We start from the raw sequence: 12,324 nt of genomic DNA, 5'->3' as shown, positions 1-12,324 counted from the left end.
CTATAATTAAGTGTGAACTAGCTTCACTGAAGTGTGGAAATGACTTCATAAATATCCAGATGTCTGATGGGGAAGGTTTTATTATAAGCTATAAGAAACCTGACTGTGAGGTTTGATTTGTCATTGTTCTGGATTTAGTGTAGAAATATGCATTATGTTGTTAACTGTTAAAGCTAAGTTATGAAGCTAATTTTATACCTTTTTTAAAAAAAATAATAAATATTGCATTGTTTAAGAATCCTGTCTGTAGCAGTGTGCTGCTTGGTAACTTGGAGCGTATGTACAATTAGCATCCAGCACTCTTCACAGGCTTGATGTAAGCAAGGGCACAAGTAGGGTGACAGGCTAATAGACTTGTTTGCACAAGTCTTTGTTTGCTCATGAAGTGGTGGGTTAAGAAGTACCAGCCTCAGCTTCTTTGCTGTTTCTTTTCTTTTGTTAAACCAATCCATGTTTTATTTGAGAAAGACTTCATTTTTGTTGTGTGCTTTTTCCCTCGTTATATTGGCTGCTGGGTTAGCTATACAGAATACGACCGGGCATGATAGTAAGGAGCTGATTAGCAAGGTGTTCTTTTGGTTCCTGGAACTCTCAAGCAAGGAGGAGAAGGTGATAACTGTTTTGTCGGCATGACAGCTATGCCGAGATAAGCAGAGATCCTTCGCTGCTTGGGAGGGGAGAGCAAATGATAGAAAAGGGAAAAGGAGGCTTATTCCTGTGCTCGAGTTGTTGCCTGTGGGGCGCGTTAGCAGCTTTACTGTGCTGCTTTCGAACATGACAGGTAGAAATATAAGGAACCAGTGAGTATACCAACATGTGCTCTGTAGAAGAATCTGGAAGATGTGTCTGTTTTGTGAGAATGTATAGAATGGAGGACAGGACTTCACCAGCAGCCCGATCAAATCTATTGTGTAACTGCAGAGAAAAAAATGAAGCATCTATGTAGAACAAGTTTGAGTCTGCAGTGCAGAAAAGTCTTATTAAGGATTCAGCTTTAAATCAAGCTGTGAAAATCTCAGACATGTAAGACTGTAAACATTGACATGGGCCTTTCATCTTTTTTTTGTTTATAAAAGTGCAATTTTACAGATCTGTTGGCTGCTGGTTAAAGTTCTCTCACAACTTGCTGCAAATGATATGATGCGTTTTCAGTGAGGGGCTGACATACTAGTGTAAGATTCATAATATTCATTCATAACAGCTTAAAAAAAACTGTTGGCATCACAAATTTGTTGGTGACACAACAATGGGCTAGTTTTCACATGTCAGCATAGCTAATTAAAATTAAACTGAAAAACATTAAGGCCCTATCAGTATTTTTTTCTTGTAAGATGATACATTGAAGAACTGTTAAACAGTCTGGAATAATCAGCACAATAATCATCAACTAAGCTGATGTCGACTGACACATTATTCCAAATGTTTAACACAGCAGTATGTCAGCCTCTTCCAGGTTTGCATGCATTGCTGTAGCTTGTTTTTGTTGTAGCCTGTCCTTTCTCCCCCGACAACAGCGCCGCATCTTTTGACCTGACCTTCTGCTGCCATTACCGTCTGCTTGAAACTATGAAAATCAAATTTCATCTCCTGACTTTGAGAGCTCACACTAACTTGAGCTTTTGGCTTCTTGGCTTCTGATCTTAACGTTCTTCTCTTCATACTTCTTGAATCTTATCACTATGTAAGGAAAATTTCAAATGCTCCGAACTTCAAGGATTTTTCTTTTTCTTCAGATTGCTATGAAAAACCAAGGTAGGAAATATGATACTGGGTAGCAATGAAATGGGTGCTCCAGATCCCGAGATATTTCAACATGTTTACCTTGGATGCAGACGACTTGCAGTTGCAGACTCTTACCAGTAGGGTTATGGGTTGTGCAACAAAACCTATATAGATCCTGCTTGTTTGTCTTTTTGCACAATCACAATAAATCTGGGATAAACAAGTGTTTGGGTCGCCTAACTCTAACAGAAAAAGTTTAAATGCATGTGATCAAAAGAAGAAATATGGTGAGCAAAAATAAATGACAAAGACCCCTCTTTATCTCGCAGTAGGAAGGAGAGATATAGCGCACGCACAATCACACTTCGGTGTTACTGGCCACACAAACAGACTTAATAAAAAAGATATGTGATTGCCACTGCTTTTCATTCTCTGTGGGGAATAAAATAATGCATAATTATTTCAGTAATCATTCTTGCGCTGTTGTTTGTAAAAGAGCTTTCTTGGTGGCCATAGTAGACAAAGCTTAGAGGGTCGTTGGGTGATTAATCACTCTCTGCATGTACACTACACTCCTCTACACAAACACATAAAACAGAGTGGTGCAAACACGCACAGTCCCACACCTACAGCTTAATTCAGTCGCACAAGAACACAGTAAGAGACGTGTTTCACGTGGTGAATATTTTTCAGTGGAAAAAGCTCGAGTCATTTCCGCAGTCCAGTCCCAGAGTCGTTTGTTTCACTCTAAGTGGAAAGGTTATCAGAATTATTGACACTGCAGTTATTATTTATGAATGCAGATTCACAGTTCACTGGAGAAGATATTACATACAGATAGAAGCGATTCCATAACAGCGTATGTGTCGTACCAGATAAAGTGAGGCTATTTGTCTCTATTGGATATTATTACCTGTTGGGCGTCAGCCAATCATATCCACTACCTGGGATGCGAGGAAGCGAAAACACAGAGAAAAAAACATTTAAAGTTAAATGTATTGTTTTTTTTTCCTTTCATGTTTAATTAAATTATTGTTTTTCAAAAAAAATGTGTATTTATTGAATACTTTTAATACTTTACTTTCCCAGCTGAATGTGAGAATTTTGGAACTCGTGGAGTTTTGGTGTCATGCTATCTGCAAGATGTCTCTTTATTTGTTTTGAGCGTTTCTACTAGCAATTTAGGGCAGGGTGAAGTTGGCATGTCCTCCCTGTGTCTGAGGGGGTTCTCTCTGGGTACATTGGCTTCCTCCCACAGGTTGAAGACATGCATGTGAGTTCTGCATAATTGGTCATTCAAAATTAGCCCTAAGGGTGAGTGGTTGTCTATGTCTATGTCTGTCTTCTTGCCCTATGACAGCTGGCTCCACCCCCCTCTTATTTCTCTTGATTGGATAAGAGGAAGAAAATAGATGGATGGTTTAGTACAATTGCCTGCTTGCTGAAGTTGTTTCCGTAAGTGGCACTGAAGCGATTTCATTTAGACTTAGCAGCTGACACTGATACTGATGTTATAGAAAAGAAATGTGACGCTGTAGACATTTAATTTCCCTGTGACAGAAAGTTGATAGTGGATCTGGTCAATGTAGCCCGTGTTAACAATGTTTCCTGTTACCCCTGCCTCACCATCCCCACACCATCCGAGGTAAGGGGATGGTCTGTCACTCAGTCATGCCGGATACATTTTTTTTTCTAGCTTGTGTGATGCAGTCCTTCTGAGCAGATATCTGAAGTAATTGAAACATTTAATATTTATAGAGCAGCTCTCATTCTGCTGAATAGTATTGTTTTTGCTTCTTCAGTGACCTTCAGTGGTCAGTTTAGTCTGGCAGGCCTACAGCACTGCACTTTAGGAAAACAGTAGGGGGGGGGGGTGTTAATAAATGAAATATGGCTGAAGGGAATGATGAGGTACAAATGAAATTGGCGCTTGGCATTTCTCAATAGGCTTTACTTTGGAAGCACCTCTGAGACACAGGCGCTCCAACAGTGTTTTGTATCTCTTTTTTCCTACGTCGCTCTTTTTTTTCTTCTGTTCTCATTAACAGTAGAAACAGACTGGGTCTGCTGTAATGCTCAAAAACACATCACATTCATCTAGAACTGCAGGTTGTTTCCAGCACTGTAACACTATGTTTGTGCACGCAGATGCATTTGTGGAGCAGGAAATAATAAAAAAGCTCATACCCCTTCTTTCACACACACATACACGCACATACACATACCAGAGAGCATTTGTTATTCCGCTGCAGCCTGCAGTGATTGACTGGTCTATTTGTCTCTGCATAGCGTATAAGTGGGCCACTTGGTATTCTGCCTTATTCATCTGGAACCAACTCAGACAGAGATGCTGTGTAAGAGCGTGTGGAACGAGGACTTTGTTTCTCTCTTGCTCTTTCATTTTTCTGTTTATGTGAGTGAGAGAACAACGGAGAGAAAACGAGACGGAGAGGGATGGAGAGGAAGAGCCAGGGAGGAGATGCTCTGTTTGTGCAGTTCTTTGTGTGGCTATATGCACTGGTTGGGCATTAGCACAAAACTTGCATGTGTACAACGAATCCAGCTGCGAGGCCATAGTGCTGTCAGGCATACTAATCGAGCACAGAGTGCCAGTTTGTTTGCATTGCTGCTGGTTTCAATCTGCCTCCTCTCCCTATATCTCATCTCGATTTATTTTCTCCATTAACATTCCCACACGCAGCATGAAAAACGACCTCATCAGAATGCTTTTGTGGTACAAAAGATTGCCACTGAAATTGGACTTTCTATCTAGAGTCTTTGTGAACTCTGCACACAATTTGTCTTTTATTTTTTTGTTGCGTTGCTTCTTTATAATTTGTAAAATACATGTTTGCATGTAATTTCTAACAAACAATTATTTATTCCAAGTTCTGTAATCATTGTTACATTTCTTTGCACCGATGTGTGAACACTATCTGGTTTTCAGCATGCATTTTTTTAAATTTTCTCGAGGCTCTTACTTATATCACCATATGAGTAAGCAAATAAGTTGACTTCAAGAATTCTAAAGGGACCAAATGCAGCTCGCTAAGTGTTGTGTTTCTTGCTTCAGCTAGCCTACTGTTAATGTTTGATGAGCTTGATAGGTTTAAACAAGCACTGGTCACGGCAAGTTCCTCTTGTCGTCTCTCTTTACCGAACTTTAATGAAAGCCGATCACTGAAATGCATTCGCTCTCCTCCGCTCCACCAACTCTACAGGTGATCGTTTGCTTGGTACTTCAGTCGAAAGGCAAACCAACAGCAAAAACAAAAAGCTTTAAAAAAACGAAATAAAAAAACCCCCAATGATGGCTGCTGGTCTCCGGAGCAAGACAGAATCCTGCCTCACTATGTGTAATGCACTTGGTTTAGGCTTAACATCGATTGTCATGCCACTTGTTGTGATGAAGGTCACACTACCTTCAGCATGGACAGCGTGTCCTCAACGCAGCATGGATCAGGACAGACTTAAGGGGAGGCTTTAGCCCTCTCACATTCTCATCACCAGCTAACTCAGTCCAAGCTCAGGAGGAATGAGTAAGCAGACCGGCAAAATAGAGGGGAAAAAAAGTCTCCCACAAACCTCCTGATCCAACCACGGATCCAAGAAGACATCCAAAAGAAAGACATAAAAGCCAACTGCCTTTCACGTGTGACTGGGTCTCACTTTTTTTTTTCTTTGTTATATTCTCTGTAGCATTGCATTATCATTTAATGCTTGGATTTGGTATTCATTCCTCCCACCCCTTTCTGTGACTACCATCTTCTCTCTGCACTGTTGGCCAGCCGGTCCCAAAGTGCCGCTGTTTGGACCTCGTGATTAACCGCCACCTCATTAAGCCAGAAACACAGTGTGAATCCTGAATAATTACTTTACTTTTTTTCTCTTTCGTGCCCATAAATACACACACAGAGACCCACAACAAGCTCCCTCTCCACTTTTCAGTAGTGGGCTGCTTTAAAAACTAGATGGACAGAGACCAGGGAGGCTGCAGCTATCTTCCCATTTGCAGACACGGGGGGTGAAAGTATGGGCAGAGAAATGAAAGTATGGATAGAAAGCAGTGGAAAATAGCGTGTGAGTGAGTAATGAAATAGTGTTTGGGCATGCAAATGCTTTTTTGGCTTCTGCAAAAGAGGGCAGTGCTAAGCCCATTGGACTTTAGAAGTCACTATTTCAAGAGCTTGAAGGGGATTGGTTGAGGGTTGATGCCCACATTATGTGGCCTGTGGTGCATAAGACTTAGGTAGTGAGTGGAATACTTGCACTATGTTAATTCAAAATTTCAACGAGTGTGTAAATGTTTTAAGAACTCTGCACACGTGCAATACATGACAAAGCGTGTAGCTCGCTGTGGAGGTAGATATTAAATATTACAATGGCAGTAGTTCTCATTTAATTCATCTGTTTAGCTGTGAGCACAGTTTTAGAAAACTATTGTAGATTTTCTAAACCCTTTCTGCTAAGATCATTAACTTCAAGTTTCAGCAAACATCTCTTTTCCCCAGAGTGTCTGTCTGTCTGTGAGCCTGGCAGCTTTGGCAGGTAGGCCAGACTTAATATCTGTTACTTCCTTTGTTCACACTTTTTTAGTAGCGGCCAAGTGCCAATATACTGAACCTGATTGAACTCAGTGGTACAGATACAGTACACGTCCTTCCAATCAAACTGAAGTAAACTTAACTTGGAGAAATTCTCTTGTGATGTGTGCGTGAACGCTATCGCAGTTGTTAGAATTACACAGGTGCCAGTCACAGGCAGCTGCTAAAGATCTTTATGCCATGTCACTTATTGAATCCCCTTTCTACTGTATTCTGACTTGTTTTGACTCATTGTCAGATAGGATGGATATGTTAATCTGTCAAAAGATCTTTATTTCTTTTATGTGCCATTCATTGTTCTCAGCTTCGGTTTCAGTTTATGATTTTCAAACACATTCAAACATTTCAAGAAGTGTAAATGATCAGTTTCTGGAGCATAGAATGTGTTTCTGCCTTTCTGTAAATTAAGGAAATGAATGTTTGCACTGCAAACCTTTGGCCATGCAGAAGAAGCTCATCTCTGGAAGAAGATATCGTCTTCCCGGGCATGAATGACAGCTTCAGGACGAATAGATGCCCAATTTTCATCAGTCATCGGTAGTGCTGACTACCTGAAATAATAGCCAGTGCTTTAGGAGTGGCTCTGCATCCAAAATACTTGAAATATTGGACAACACTGGCAACATATTGGATTTCGTCGGAGGAAATGCTGCGATGCTAGGCGGTTTCTCACTTCCTGCACACTCACACACATGAAAACACATAAGAAACTCAGCGGAGAATGTCAGTGTTTCCTGAGGGCATCCGCACAGAGGGAGACCTTTACTCAAGCTGACATAGCAGATCATCAGGACTGACGTGTACACACACGGATGCACACGCATGCATACAAACGCACACCTTTCTTGTATTTATCCCAGTGGGGGTTGAGCTGTCGATAAGTTGAGCTGACAGTCTCCCCTTCACCTCGTCCTTCGTCTCCTTTCTCCTGTCCCTTTCCTCCACTTCTCTAGCTCCCTGCCCTTTATACCCCGTACAACCCCAATTACACTCTTTTTCCACTGGTGCTCCCCGTAGGCTGGGGAAAATCCCATGTTGCTGGTAACGGGGATTAAGCTTTTAAAGCATGAGAAAGTTAAACATTAATACTAGGATGTTAGAGTAATTGTGGTATTTCAAGTCTATTCAACCCTGACGACTTCATTCAGGGTAAAATATGAACAAAGTTTATGGGATATATACGTGGAGGCCATCCTACCATAAACCATTCAGAATTTGTATTGTCCCCATACATTTTTAGAGATAAAGATTATTGTAATTAATTAAAAGTGAATTTGCTCAACCTTGAGTTTTACTTCTTTTGTCTGCAAAATTAACAGAAGTAAAATCGGTTTTAGAAAAAAGTAACGCAGGTTGAGCTTCTTGCTGGAAGAATCATTAGACAGAGCGTGTCTTTGAACTCTTTTGGTGTCCTTGAACAAGAATCCTTTATTTGCACACTCTCCAGAAATAACAATTGATTATGTGTTAGCAAGAGGCTTAAACTGGGTTTTGAAAACATGCGCTTCATTTGAAGCCAAGATTTAACTCCTCAGACATTGTTCCCTCCTCAGTGAAAAAAAGGGAAATGAGACATCTAGTGCATGCGTAATTGCAATAAAGGAGCAAGAGAAACATGTGCCACGAATTCTGGTATTTGTTTAGCAGTTTTGTGTCAGGTTGACTGGAATAATCACAGAAAATTACAAAAAGCACAAGAATCGCATTTAGTTTCATATTCTGATGTATTCAGGGTATGTACACAATCAAGTGTGCTGTTCATGAACTGTATGTAAATGTCTACCTACTGTCAAATGTATCACAACTGAATTAGTGGAAATAGGCCGTATTGTTCCGGTAACTGTCTTGTTAACAATAATGAGCTCTCAAGAACATAAGATATGTCTAAGTAGGTTTATTCCTGTGCTTTCTCAGTACAAGAGGTTTAACCTGCAAGATGTGTACATATTGAGTGAACATGCTCTTACAGTATATTCAAAGAAATCAGCAAAGTCATTGTAGCATAAACTCACTCCTACCTGAACACTGGTTTATATGTTTTGTACTCACATCTTCTCCTCTATTTCAAAACACCAGTAATAGAATTGCTCGAGCAACACAGCCCAGTAGCCATTTTAAAACCGGCCCTTAATCTGTTGCCCAGTGAGCTGATAAATGATAGTGGCCACGGAGGATGATAAATCAGGAATATCCCTCACTGCCCTTCTATTTCAGAAAAAACAGAACAAAGAAACCTGTACTTTGATGCACACTGTACAGCTTTACAGCCTTTGGAACCATATTATTAACCCCACGGTGTAATTTTATGTCATTTCATTGCTATTCTGTGCAAACATAAAAATTCTAAAGTATTTCAGCTTAATTTATTACTTCATTCACAAACTAATTTTTCAAATCTCCAGTATATGCACGCCTGATTTCCCCGACTCAAAGTGTTCGACTCAGTGTGGTGTATGTGCTTCTATGTCCCTCTGTGTGTTTTATGTCGGTACTATATTGAGATGTGCTGTGTTGAGTCTCTCCACATTATCATACATGTTTCTTTTCGGCGTCTTTGATTTCTGTACTCTGATGGGTAACGTGGGGATGGGCCAAGTACAGATGAGAGCAAGCAAAAGACACAGAGCATACGAAGATGTAGACGGGGACGCCTGCAGAGAGGGAGAGAGAGATGGCACTGGTTTCAAAGCCTCCCTTTCCTTAGCTGTCGAGGGAAAGTTTGACTTTCACAGTTGGAATGTATAATCAAGTCAGCCTGCTCTTATCCTTCTAAACGAAGTCCCCTAACAATCTGACACAAGACAAAGTTTGTATTTTTAAATTTCAGTTCTATATTTCATGTTCAGTACTTAGCAGGCATTGATGCTGACTTTGTAAGGCACTGTTAATAGCTTATTTTTTCTGATTTTATCTGTTGCTTTTTTAGCAAATCGAGCTCAGTAAAGCATTTGTGTCCAAGCAGAGCCCCATCATCATCATACCAAACTGATTAATGCATTAATTAAACCCCTTGACTCTATTTAGATCTTTAGATAATTATGATTCAATGTAAAGTTGTATTTCCTGCTTCAGGGATTTATTGTGTACATTTCTAATGCATGTACTTAAGGTATACAGGGAGTGCAGAATTATTAGGCAAGTTGTATTTTTGAGGAATAATTTTATTATTGAACAACAACCATGTTCTCAATGAACCCAAAAAACTCATTAATATCAAAGCTGAATGTTTTTGGAAGTAGTTTTTAGTTTGTTTTTAGTTTTAGCTATTTTAGGGGGATATCTGTGTGTGCAGGTGACTATTACTGTGCATAATTATTAGGCAACTTAACAAAAAACAAATATATACCCATTTCAATTATTTATTTTTACCAGTGAAACCAATATAACATCTCCACATTCACAAATATACATTTACAAACAAATCAGCGACCAATATAGCCACCTTTCTTTGCAAGGACACTCAAAAGCCTGCCATCCATGGATTCTGTCAGTGTTTTGATCTGTTCACCATCAACATTGCGTGCAGCAGCAACCACAGCCTCCCAGACACTGTTCAGAGAGGTGTACTGTTTTCCCTCCTTGTAAATCTCACATTTGATGATGGACCACAGGTTCTCAATGGGGTTCAGATCAGGTGAACAAGGAGGCCATGTCATTAGTTTTTCTTCTTTTATACCCTTTCTTGCCAGCCACGCTGTGGAGTACTTGGACGCGTGTGATGGAGCATTGTCCTGCATGAAAATCATGTTTTTCTTGAAGGATGCAGACTTCTTCCTGTACCACTGCTTGAAGAAGGTGTCTTCCAGAAACTGGCAGTAGGACTGGGAGTTGAGCTTGACTCCATCCTCAACCCGAAAAGGCCCCACAAGCTCATCTTTGATGATACCAGCCCAAACCAGTACTCCACCTCCACCTTGCTGGCGTCTGAGTCGGACTGGAGCTCTCTGCCCTTTACCAATCCAGCCACGGGCCCATCCATCTGGCCCATCAAGACTCACTCTCATTTCATCAGTCCATAAAACCTTAGAAAAACCAGTCTTGAGATTTTCTTGGCCCAGTCTTGACGTTTCAGCTTGTGTGTCTTGTTCAGTGGTGGTCGTCTTTCAGCCTTTCTTACCTTGGCCATGTCTCTGAGTATTGCACACCTTGTGCTTTTGGGCACTCCAGTGATGTTGCAGCTCTGAAATATGGCCAAACTGGTGGCAAGTGGCATCTTGGCAGCTGCACGCTTGACTTTTCTCAGTTCATGGGCAGTTATTTTGCGCCTTGGTTTTTCCACACGCTTCTTGCGACCCTGTTGACTATTTTGAATGAAACGCTTGATTGTTCGATGATCACGCTTCAGAAGCTTTGCAATTTTGAGACTGCTGCATCCCTCTGCAAGATATCTCACTATTTTTGACTTTTCTGAGCCTGTCAAGTCCTTCTTTTGACCCATTTTGCCAAAGGAAAGGACGTTGCCTAATAATTATGCACACCTGATATAGGGTGTTGATGTCATTAGACCACACCCCTTCTCATTACAGAGATGCACATCACCTAATATGCTTAATTGGTAGTAGGCTTTCGAGCCTATACAGCTTGGAGTAAGACAACATGCATGAAGAGGATGTGGACAAAATACTCATTTGCCTAATAATTCTGCACTCCCTGTAGTCACATCTAATTAGTGTTACTAGTCTGCTAATAACACACATTTCTTCACACTTGTGTCATTGTATATGCTTACTACACCCCATTCCACAGTTGTTGGTTTGTTTTTATTATTATGATTTTTCTGTTCACCACAATTTTTTATCGTGTTTATCTTTTGCGTTTCTTGACACACAAATCAAGCAGAGCAGGGCCAGGGATTGATGGAAGCCAGGCATATGAATATAACAAAGTAGACAGGTGTCCTTGAGCAAGGCAGAAACCCCATTAATAACCCCCAATGATGACAGGCCGCTCCTCTCTGAATGCAGCCATTCTAACCCAAGTTGAAAGTATATCGCTGTAAAGTTGAGAATGCATGCATTTCAGCAAATCTGTTAGCGGCACTTCTAAGAGAATCAAGAAGAGTTTTATTCCCATTTTTGATGCTGCTGGAGGATTTGACCCATCTCCATAAATCATCTTTTGGCTGAACATCCAGCTTTGCATTCTCTCTCTGACTAGAAAAGTATTTGTCTTATGATTTCAAAAGGTTCTGTCTTCTTTTTTTTTTTTTTGCTTTACCGGCTAAAAAGTAAGCCAGAACCTCTTCTCCGCTCTCTTGTCTCCCTGTGCTTGGCACTTCGTGTATTATTCATGGCAAGTCTGTTCTTTGTAAATAGAGTAGCTCAGGCTGCCCAGTCAGCTGGCATGTATCGGAGGGACCACAGGCAGGCCTGACAAAACATTTCTACTGTAAGAGCTTTTAAAAGCAAAGGTGGGAGGGAAATGGGCAGAATAATGACAGTGAAACAAAACGCTATATCAACATTAAGACTACACTCCCACCGCAGAAACGCACATGCACACAACCAGGAGCCTTGGTGAGCACTGGCTAAACAAACAAGACCTGAAAACTAATTTATGCCTCTACTTTTCCAAAAAGTCGAAAATGTGCTTACAGCAGCAGTACTCTTGAATAATGTATTTGCATCGTGCTTGTCAATTTGTATAGTGCTTTGTCATTCCTAATTCATTCCCTTCACTCAGGAATAGAACAAAGTATTTTCAAACTCTGGCAAATTGGAGATCGAGATATAGTCGAGTGTTTCTGAGGTATAAACATATTATGTCATTCATCACGATTATAAAGCTTGCTTTTTCCTTGCACCTACATGCCGTCTTAAATATTTATTCCACTTTTTCTTTCCTAAACAAAATGTTTTCACCATCTGGCAATTCAACTAGTTCATATGACAAGATATAAGTTGCACATAAAAACAGATTAGCAAGTAATGGAAACTTTCAGGCCTCTTGTTGAAATTGCCCTTGTGCCGCCCTGCTTGCCCGTGTGCTAAGAAATTCG

At 40.5% G+C, this 12,324-nt stretch overlaps 1 protein-coding gene across 6 annotated transcripts in view; it reads left to right on the top strand.

Moving 5' to 3' along the window:
• The window catches only part of nrxn2b (neurexin 2b), a 687,884-nt gene that overhangs the window by 391,607 nt on the left and 283,953 nt on the right, over positions 1-12,324 (top strand). The window lies entirely within an intron of this gene.

Source organism: Haplochromis burtoni, unplaced genomic scaffold (assembly GCF_018398535.1).
Source record: "Haplochromis burtoni strain Fernald_Lab_line unplaced genomic scaffold, NCSU_Asbu1 Contig_143, whole genome shotgun sequence".
NCBI classification, from domain to species: Eukaryota; Metazoa; Chordata; class Actinopteri; order Cichliformes; family Cichlidae; genus Haplochromis; species Haplochromis burtoni.
This window is presented reverse-complemented; position numbering and strand designations above follow the sequence as displayed.